Source organism: Nomascus leucogenys, unplaced genomic scaffold, assembly GCF_006542625.1.
Source record: "Nomascus leucogenys isolate Asia unplaced genomic scaffold, Asia_NLE_v1 001150F_52074_qpd_obj, whole genome shotgun sequence".
In the NCBI taxonomy this organism is placed as follows: domain Eukaryota; kingdom Metazoa; phylum Chordata; class Mammalia; order Primates; family Hylobatidae; genus Nomascus; species Nomascus leucogenys.
The window spans coordinates 1,328-11,896 of record NW_022097952.1 but is presented as its reverse complement, the minus strand read 5'-3'; the positions used below and the strand labels follow the sequence as shown (position 1 = coordinate 11,896).

Below are 10,569 nucleotides of genomic sequence, written 5' to 3'. Positions count from 1 at the left end.
GGAGGAGAGAAGACCTAGGGGGTCGGATATCTCACTCAGAGAGGTGTTGAGAGCTAGCAAGCCAGAGAGGCAGACTGCCCCTGGACAGCTGGGAGCAGAGGGTTGTAAGTGCACAGCAGAGTGGGTGGAAATGAAATCTTCATGAGATGCTCAGAGAATCTGACAGGAAGCTTCCCTCTGCTAACACTGCTTTTCAATGACTCTCATCGACACAAACCAGCCAAAGCAAAAGAGGGAATTTTGAGTTTATTTAATTGAAAAGGCCAAAGGTAGATATGAATCTGGTGCAAACACTGCCATCAGGAACCAGTCTCCAATTCTCGGCTCTACTTCTACCCATCTTAGCTTTGTTCTCAGGCTGGCTTGCTCTATGTATTGACAAAAGTCAACCAGCAGCTCTAAGTGTAGTTCTGCAGGTAACAAGCCCAGCCCAGAGACAGCACCTCTCTCCTGATAGCACCAGCAAAAATCTTGAGGCTGACGTTCATTGGCTTAACTTTGGGCCACATGCCCATCTCTGAACCAATCACTGTGACCAGAAAAATGGAATTTTCTGATTGGCCAGGTCCGTTTCTTGTGTTCAATCTTGTATCCAGGGTTGGTTCAGCCCCACCCAAATTACATGGAGTGAGCATAAAGAGTTCCCTAAATAAAAATAAGGGCCCTGTTTCTGGGAGAAGAGATGGAGGACAAGCCAAACAAAACTGAGGCGTCCTCAATTTGCCCATGTGTGAGACACCCTCTTGCCATTGGTACCTGGAGCCAGGCTGTTCTTGGGCGCCTGAACATCCGTGTTCAGTTCTGCTGCAGCCCCCACAGGCTTGGTCCTTGGGAAGGGGAGTCTTCCAGCACTGGGTAGCAGGCAGGAGTCGCCTCCCCCACAGAGAGCAGTGACACCCCAGATGGTGCTTGCTGAAAAGGCAGTTCTAGGGAGTAGCAGGCACAGGTGGTGCTGCACAAGCCCCTAGCTAGATTCCCCTAATGTCCTTCAAGAGAGGCTGTAAAAGGAGAAAAAGAAAATCAGAGACTTTATGAGGGTAGGGGAATGAGGACAGGCTAAAAGACTACGACTCCTCAACCACAGTGGCTGCCGACCCTGGGGAGCTGATGGCCCTGGGCTAGGAGGCATTAGGGACTATGTCCCTGCTCTGCCACTCTGGCCCTCCCTTCACCCCAGGCCATCCCACTGCACCCCAGCCCACTCTGAACTGTGCATTCCTGTGAGCGCACTCCCTCACTCCCTCACTCTTGACACACACATCTCCCAGCCCTCGCACTCATTCAACCAGCTTAGGGCCTACAGAGGGCCATGCTCCATGCCGGGAGCTACCGTGGCTCTCCAGGAAGAGCCTACCTCATGGAACCTCATGGAACACACAACTCAGGAAAGTGCAACGAGGGCCATGTTTTATGAATGCACTCTTTATTTTTATTGCATTTTTATTGCATTAAGTCATACATTAAGTGATTCTCCTTGTAAACTATTCCAATCATATATTTACTACTGAAGCCACTTAACTCCCCTCTCCCCAGCCAGGCCCCTCCCTCAAAGTAAGTAACCTGTTATCCATTTGATGGATAGCTGTTGAAATATTTTTCTACATGTATACATCCTAATATGTTCACATGCAGGAATATATAGCTTTAGTTTTGCTGATATCTTTTGAACAGGTCTGAAAGGGTACCCAGTGAGAAGCCTCCCTCTTACCTCATCCCTCAGCTGTCCCTTCCTCTCCCAGAGCAGCCAGCCAGGTCACCAGTTTCCAGTGTTTCCTTCCAGCTAGGCTAGGCCAGGAGTCAGCAAACTTTGTCTGTAAAGGGCCAGATCGTAAATACTTCAGGCTTTGCAGGCTTATGGTCTCTGCCCCAACTGCTTAACTCTGCCATTGTATTGCAAAGGCAGCCATAGACAATATATAAATGAAGGAACATGACTGTATGCCAATAAAACTTTATTTATAGACAGAGAAATTTGAATGTCATATCATTTTCAAGTGTCAGGAAATATTCTTCTTCTTTAGTTTTTCAACTACTTAAAAATCTAAGCACCATTCTTAGCTCCCTGCTGTACCAAGACAGGTGGCAGACTGGATTTGACATGTGAACTGCAGCTTGCCGACCCCTGGTCTGTGCATATGAAAATCAAGTAGGGATGGACGTTCTTTCCCCTCTTTTTTCCATGAGGGGAACATGCTATGCTAAAGTGCTTTTCTCACTTTGCAATGTATCTTAGAGATCATGCCACATGAGTTCATAAAAAGGTCGTCGTTTTTGCCTTTGGCATAACATTACATTGTATTCCATAGTAGTATATTTTGCCATAATTTCCTTAGCCAGTCATTTCCTTATGGGTATTAGGCTATTTCCTTCAGCTACTTAAAAACAATATTTCATTGAAAACATTGTACGTATTCGTATATGTTTTTATAAGACTTTATTGAGATATAGTTAATGTACCACCTAATTCACCCCTTTTAAGTGTATATTTCAATGGTTTTTAGTATATTTAGAGAGTTGTACAACCAATTTCACAATAAATTTTAAAACATTTTAATTACTCCGGAAAGAGATTCCACACCCCTTAGCTCTCATCTTTCAGTCCCGTCCACCCCTTCCAGCTCAAGGCAACCACTATTTTCTGTCTCTATGGATTTGCTTATTTTGGACATTCATGTAAATGGAATCATACAATACGTGGTATTTGTGAATGGCTTTGTTGATTTTGCATGAACTTGTTAAGACTTGTCCACGTTGTAGCATGCATCAGTACTTCATTCCTTTTGATTGCAGAATAATATTCCATTGGATGGCTATACAGTATTTTATTTATCCATTCACCAGTTCTTGGGTTATTATAATAATGCTGCTATGAACATTCATGTATGAATTTTTGTATGAAAACATGTTTTTATTTCTGTTGGTTACATACCTAGGAGTGGAATTGCTGGATCACATGGCCATTCTATGTTTAACCATTTGAGGAACTGTCAGACTATTTTGCAAGTGGCTGCACCATTTTACATTCCCATTTGCAGTATATGAGGGTTCCAATTTCCCCACATCCTCACCAACATTTGTCTTTATGTTTTGTTTTGGTTTTCTTAGACAGAGTCTTGCTCTGTCACCCAGGCTGGAATGCAGAGGTTGATCATAGCTCACTGCAGCCTTGATCGCCCAGGCTCAAGATATCCTCCCGCTTCAGCCTCCCTAGTAACTGGAACTACAGGTGTGTGCCACCACACCTGGCTAATTTTTAAAAATTATTTGTAGAGACAGGGTTTCCTTATGTTGCCCAGGCTGGTCTCAACCTCCTGAGCTCAAGTGATCCTCCCACCTTGGCCTCCCAAACTGTTGGGATTACAGGTGTGAGCCACTGAGCCTGGCCTCTTTTTAAAAAAAATTATTATGATACCTATTCCAATAGGTATGAAGCAGTATCTCATAGTGGTATGGGGGAGGATGTGGCGGGGGTGGGTGGGTAGGGGTGTGTGTGTGTGTTTAACCAAATATATTCTTTTTTTTTTTTTTTCTTTTTTTGAGGTGGAGTTTTGCTCTTGTTGCCTAGGCTGGAGTGCAATAGCACGATCTCGGCTCACCGCAACCTCCACCTCCCGGGTTCAAGCAATTCTCCTGCCTCAGCCTCCCAAGTAGCTGGGGTTACAGGCATGCACCACACGCCTGGGTAATTTTGTATTTTTAGTAGACACGGGGTTTCTTCGTGTTGGTCAGGCTGGTCTTGAACTCCCAACCTCAGGTGATCTGCCCACCTTGGCCTCCCAAAATTCTGGGGTTACAGGCATGAGCCACTGCACCAGGTTTTTTTGTTTGTTTGTTTTTGTTTTTTAGACGGAGTCTCACTCTGTCGCCCAGGTTGGAGTACAGTGACGTGATCCTTGGCTCACTGCAACCTCCGCCTCCCAGGTTCATGTGATTCTTATGCCTCAGCCTCCTGAGTAGCTGGGATTACAGGCGCACACCACCAGGCCTGGCTAATTTTTTGTATTTCTTTTAGTAGAGACGGGGTTTCACCATGTTGCCCAGGCTGGTCTCAAACTCCTGAGCTCAGGCAATCCACCCGCCTCGGCCTCCCAAAGTGCTAGGATTACAGGTGTGAGTCACCATGCCCGACCTAACCAAATATATTCTGAGAGTTGCTTTTTAAAAAGTATATATCTTGGAAATTTGTTTGTGTCATTATATGGGGATCTTCTTTGTGCTTGTTAAATGCTGCAAAGTGCCAGAGCATGAATATAGCCCAGTTTAGCCATTCCCTAATGAATGCTATCTTGGCTATCTCCAAAAAAATACATACAACACACAACACACCAATGAACATTCTTATTTTGCTTCCTTGTGCATAGAAAGCGTTTCTTGAAGATAGTCTTAGAAGTGGAATTGCTGGATTAAAGAGTTATGTACTTAAAAATTTTGGGGGAGTTTATAATCTATCCTCTGAAAAAGCTGTGCCAGTTTACACTCTACCAGTAGTGTATGAAAGGGCTCATTTCACCACATCTATGCCAGCCCTGGATATTAACCCTTTCATTGGTGGCAAAAAGCATTTTGTCTTAATTTGCATTTCCCTGATCAACCTGAGGCTGAGTACGGGGCCATGTCCCCACCCATGGCACTCCTCCTTGGCACTAGGGTGTTGCCCCTTCACTTCTGTGTCTTCCATGGTACCCAGCACAAAACTGAATGTAGTAGGCACTGATCAATGTTGATGGAGTCGGGGCACTGTGATTTTGCATCCTATCTGATGAAAATATGGTCTGAGACTCTACAAAATTCTGCAGTGTCTTTTTAGTCCTCCAAGATTTAATTGCAACTGTTAGACCTTCTGTCTGAGCTGTATTGTCTTCTAAGCCTTGAAAAAAAAAATTAGGACCCCTCGACTGGTCTAAGGAGTAATTCTTTAGTAATCAGCAGACTGACTATGACACCTGGTCAGGATGGACCATGGGAGTATTTCAAATTAGGTCCTGGGATCCCAGAAAGCAGAACTGCTGGAAACTTCCTGATAACATTACCCAGATGGATGATCCAGAAATGAAAAAGACCTTAGGGGCCAATTAAAGCCCTTCCATTGTACGGAAAGGAAGACTGAGACCCCAGCTAGAAAGGCCCCAGCTAGAGAAATGACCTGTTCCAGGTCATGTAGCTAAGTAGGAGTGGGGCTGTGAGTGCAGCCCAGGTTCTGATCTCAGGCTAGTGCTCTTTCTTCAAAACGTGTAGGGGCTGGACACGGTGGCTCACACCTGTAATCTCAGCACTTAGGGAGGCCAAGGTGGGTGGATCACGAGGTCAGGAGATCGAGACCATCCTGGCTAATACAGTGAAACCCTGTCTCTACTAAAAATACAAAAAATTAGCCGGGCATGGTGGCGGGCGCCTGTAGTCCCAGCTACTCGGGAGGCTGAGGCAGGAGAATGGTGTGAACCCAGGAGGCGGAGCTTGCAGTGAGCCAAGATTGCACCACTGCACTCCAGCCTGGGCGACAGAGCGAGACTCCGTCTCAAACACAAACAAACAAAAAAATGTGTGGAATCAGAGGAGTCACCTCTAAACTCCTCCGCAAGCCCCCTCTACTCCTAACTAGAGAGCATGCCTTTTCCCAGAAGCCAACACAGAGCAGGAATAAAGGTTTTCAAAACAGCCCAGGATTCAAATCCTAGCTCAGCCACCAGCGTCTAGTTAATGTACCCTCTGATCCTCGGTATCTTCCTCTTTGATATTTAATATTACCTACTTCACAGGATTATATTCCTATTTAAGATTACCTACCTCGCAGGGTCATGTGGGTTTAAATAAGATAAACACATTGTCTGATATATACTTGTAGTAAGCACTCAGTTGTGGCTATTATTTTTTTCCTCTAGTTCTTCTCCTCTTGGCTGAATCAGCTGTGTGGGTATAAAGACTGATTTGCCATAAGGTAGGAAATTCCAGGTTCAAATTCCACAGAGTTCAGTGGATTAGATGTCCCTGGCTTTGTCTCTTCATTTGCCTTGGCTTGAGTTGCTATCTTCCAAGTCGTTCCTTTAATAAACCGTCATTCTCAGCAGAGGGACCATCCACTTCCTTGTTTATCGCCACTTCATAAGTTAGAAATAGTTGAGAACAAGAGTTTGGTTGAGCTCAGTTGTTTTTTTCAAATTGGGCTTCCATTAGAATCACTTGGGGCAACATTTTTAAAAGCATCAGGTCAGCGTGTTGGCTCACGCCTGTAATCCCAATGCCTTAGGAGGCCAGGGCAGGAGGATTGCTTGAAGCAGGAGTTTGAGACTAGCCCAGGTAGTCTACAAAAATAAAAATTAAAAAAATTAGCCTGGCATGGTGGCATGCACCTGTGGTCCCAGCTGCTCAGGAGGTGGAAGGATAGCTTGAGCCCAGGAGTTTGAGCTAAGATTGCACCACTGTACTCCAGCCTGGGCAATAGAGTGAGACTTTGTCTCAAAAAAACAAAAACAAAAACAAACAAACAAACAAAATGCTAATGACTGGATCTGGTCCCCTTCCTTTTCCTGATAAAATTCGTTGAGAGAGTGGGGCCCACTCTCAACCCAGGTGATTCTGATGGAAGCAGGGGCAAGATCCACTGGTTTCCCCTAGTGTTTTTCAAACTTTAGCATGCATCAGAATTGCCTGTAGGGCTTGATCTGTGCATTTGCATTTCTAACAAGCTCCCACATGGTGATAGTGATGAGGCTGCTGCCAATCTGGGGAGCACACTTCACTGACACAGATGGACATGAACCTGAGTGGACCTCTGTGGGCTGTTTCCTTCCCAACATCCTGTCCCCAGCTGGTAGCAGCTCCTGATGTGCCTTTGGAGAACTGCCCCTCCTCAACCCTTAGACCAAAACATGTAAGTGACACTCATCCACCTCTTAACTTCAGAGGCAGGCACATGGGCTAGGTCTGGCCAATCAATAGAATCTATACCCCGGCTCCACTTAGTGATCCGGTCAGCGATGGGCATGTCACTTCATATAGTCCAGTGAGAGTCAAGGCTGGGACTTCTGCTGGAGCCCTTGGGAAGAGGTGTTAATTTGGCAAGGTGTGAACCTGACACTGCTGGTGGCCACGCTGCATTTGTCTAGGAAGAGCCTGCCTGAAGGCAAAACAGGCAAAGGAAAACAGAAGAGACTAAGAGAGACCGAGTTTTGATGACAGCCTCTTATTCCCAGGATCCAGCCAAGCCTGAGTCTAGATCTAAATTTTTCAGGTGCATGAGCCAATAAATTCCTTTTTTACTTAAGCCAGTTTGAGGTGGATTTTTCTCATATGCAGCTCAGAGAGCACTGACAATGTGGTACATCTCCAGCGCCTTTTCACCCAGAGAGTGTGATTCCAGCTTCTCCCCTGGATGCTGCTTCCATCGGGCAATGACCTTCAACAAGTCCCCAGAACTGAGCAGCAGAACTCTGAAAGGTCACTTAGTCCCATCCCCTCCTTGTTTATATGGGAAGACCCAGGGCCCAAGAGAGGCAAGGACTTGCCTGGAGTCTTGCATACAACAGAGCCAACTGTGATATCAGCCCTGGCTCTGTCAATAAATACACCCATACCAGAAGGGTGATAACAGCAGAGGCAGTGCCAGAATACCAGTCAAGTCTCCTTCTCAAGGACAGTCCCTGCAGGGACAGGAGCTCACTTCTTTAGCATGAAAAAGGGTCTTATTGACCTTTTCTCAATGCCTCAGTTTCTCTAATTACAATTAAAGAAACACACTCATAAATGTTGTTACTCTTAATCATAAACGGAATGTATAGACATGGCAAAAAAAAATTTCAAGGGACACAGATGAACAAAAAGGGAAAATGAAACCCTCCAATAATCTCAGCACCCTGGCTAACACTGCTAACATTTTGGAGTTTTGCATATTCTCTCTCTCTCTCTCTGTGTGTGTGTGTGTGTGTGTGTGTGGTGTGTGTGTGTAGATTTGCCTTGGGCGAGGGACCCAAACTATCCTCCTGAAGAATAATTGGGGCACATCGTTTTTTGTTTTTTGAGACAGAGTCTCTCACTCTGTCACCCAGGCTCGAGTGCAGTGGCACAATCTCCACTCACTGCAACCTCCACCTCCCGGGTTCAAGCAATTCTCCTGCCTCAGCCTCCTGAGTAGCTGGGATTACAAGCGTGTCACCACGCCCAGCTAATTTTTATATTTTTAGTAGAGATGGGTTTCACCATGTTGGCCAGGCTGGTCTTGAACTCCTGACCTCAAGTAATCTGCCTGCCTCGGCCTCCCAAAGTGCTGGGATTACAAGCATGAGCCACCATGGCCAGCCCAAAAGGTACATCTTAAAGGTGAGAAAGGAAGAGACCTCTGATTCTCTAGGGTTTGTCAGACAGGGTTCTGCAAGCACCAGAAACTAAAGAGATGGGGTGTTGTTTTTGTTTGAAGACCAGTGGAAATTTACAAAATTGATGAAAGACTAGAAGAGCAGACGCAGGTTAGCAGAAATTAAGGAAACTCTGAAGAGCCAAGAAGCAGGAAGCAGGAAGCAGGAAAAGCAGTCACTGCCTTGAACAGGGACATAGGTCAGGATGCTGTAAACGGCCCCTCCACAACTGCTATTGCTACAAAGACAATGGCCAGAAACCCATTCCCCTCTCCTTGCAGAGTCAAAGTCCTTGGAAATAGCATTTTAAATAAAGCATTTCCCACTGATTTGCCCAGGAGGTGAGGAGAGGAAGGATCTGACTCCTTTGCCTTCAACTGGAGGAGGTTAGCGGTGGGAGGCAGGAGCCAAGAATGATCCCTTTCCCAAGGCAGTGGGGAGAGAAGACACTTTCCCTTAATGGAACTGGGGTGTTTACTGGAGGAGGAACAGTGCTCTACAGCCCTAAACCAAGAACTGCCCACTAGTGCAGCCTAGAAAGAGCAAGAGCTTGGGAGGCTGCTGCTTCTAGGAAGAGTTTGTAACTGAGCCTGGAAACTGGTCCCAACCTGGCTACCCTAGCACACTGTTGGTAAATGTGTAAACAATTGTATTTGAGCGTGTATATAAATAATAAAGAGCTGTAACACTAGATGTTCAGTGTGTAATGGAGTGACCATAGCTATGTGGGACATGTCTTTTCCCTATCCCAAAGCCCCCGGAGTAACAAATGGAGAACCAGCCAAACGAAGCATGCCTGGATCAATAAAGCGGGTTTCTATAGTGGGGTATAGACTGCACCTGGGCCTGGGCCTGCAGGTGTTAGCTTCCAGGCTCCTGCAGACGTGGTCGCAGGGGACTGCCTCTAGGCAACAGAGTAGCTTCTTTTCAACAGTGCCCTCATGTGGCAGTGCCAGAAACTGCAGGGCACCTAATGATGAGGCTTCCCAGGTTTTTGTCATTCGAGATATGGGAACTAGCGTGCCCCTTTGGACTAAGTAACTATCCTAGACATCCTAAGAGGGAGAGTCTCAACTAGGGAAGAGAGTCGTTTTCAGAAAAGGTGGGCCAGATGTGGTGGGTCAAGCCTGTAATCCCACTAACTCAGGAGGCTGTGGTGGGAGGCTGAGGTGGGAGGACTGCTTGAGGCCAGGAGTTCAAGACGAACCTGGGCAACATAGTAAGCCTCTCATCTCTAATAAATAAATAATAATAATTAAAATAAGAAGAGGTGGGAGAGAGGCTCAAGTCATTAAATTTAGTAATAAAAAATCATGGGGCAAGCATCCTTCTATGTGAAACCGATTCACCAAAATTGTTTGGTGCCAATCTTCTACTCTCGGCCCTTGAGTCCATCTCATAATTTTCCATCATGCTTGACCATGGGAATATCATGCACCTGCTTGTCCACTGCCTTGCTCAAGTTCAAATATACTAGGTCACTGTTACTTCCTTGTTAAAGAGGGAGTTTAGGGACTCAGTAATTGAAGGGAAGAGGGTAAACAAAATCTCTGCCCTTCAGCATCCACTTTGATCCTGGACATGGTTTGTAGGAGACTCCCACTGAACTGGAAGTCAGTAGTCTTGATCCTTGGTCCCAACTTGGCATTTACCTGCTGCGCAATCTTGAGCAAGTTGCTGAAGCTCTCCGAGCTCCTCATCCCTCCTCAGGCAAAGAACCTCTGCATTGCTCACACAGCGCCTGCTTTGAATGAAGTTAAGGCTGTAAAAACCTAGAAAGGACAAAGTAGGTAAGTATTAACAATATAATATGTGGGGAGGCTTTTTACTGCAATAATGCCTTTTCTGTGTCTGCAGAGTTGGAGAATGAAATACGGTTCTGGGTCAGAAAAAAACAGCTCTTAAAGGATCTCTTTCTGTGTGTGTGGTGTGTGTGTGTGTGTGGGGTGTGGTGTGTGGTGTGAGAGTATATGGTGTGTGTGTGGAGTGTGTGGGATGTGTGTGTGTGTGGTGTGTGGTGTGTGCGTGGGTGTGGTGTGTGCGTGGAGTGTGTGGGATGTGTGTGTGTGGTGTGTGGTGTGTGTGGGGTGTGTGTGTGTTGTGTGGTGTGTGTAGTGTGTGGTGGTGGTGTTGTGTGGTGTGTGTGGTGTGTGTGTGGTGGTGTGTGGTGTGTGTGTGTGTGTGTGGTGTGTGGTGTGTGTGTGTGTTGTGTGTGTGGTGT

General features: G+C 46.0%; 1 long non-coding RNA gene across 1 annotated transcript; it reads right to left on the bottom strand.

Annotated features, from left to right (window-relative positions):
• Positions 1-240: 240 nt before the first annotated feature.
• Positions 241-10,076, bottom strand: LOC115834407. The gene is made up of 3 exons (XR_004029286.1): positions 10,001-10,076; positions 1,709-1,811; positions 241-998 (listed from the first exon to the last, which is right to left on the bottom strand). It is a non-coding gene; the product is annotated as an uncharacterized LOC115834407 (long non-coding RNA).
• Positions 10,077-10,569: the final 493 nt, after the last annotated feature.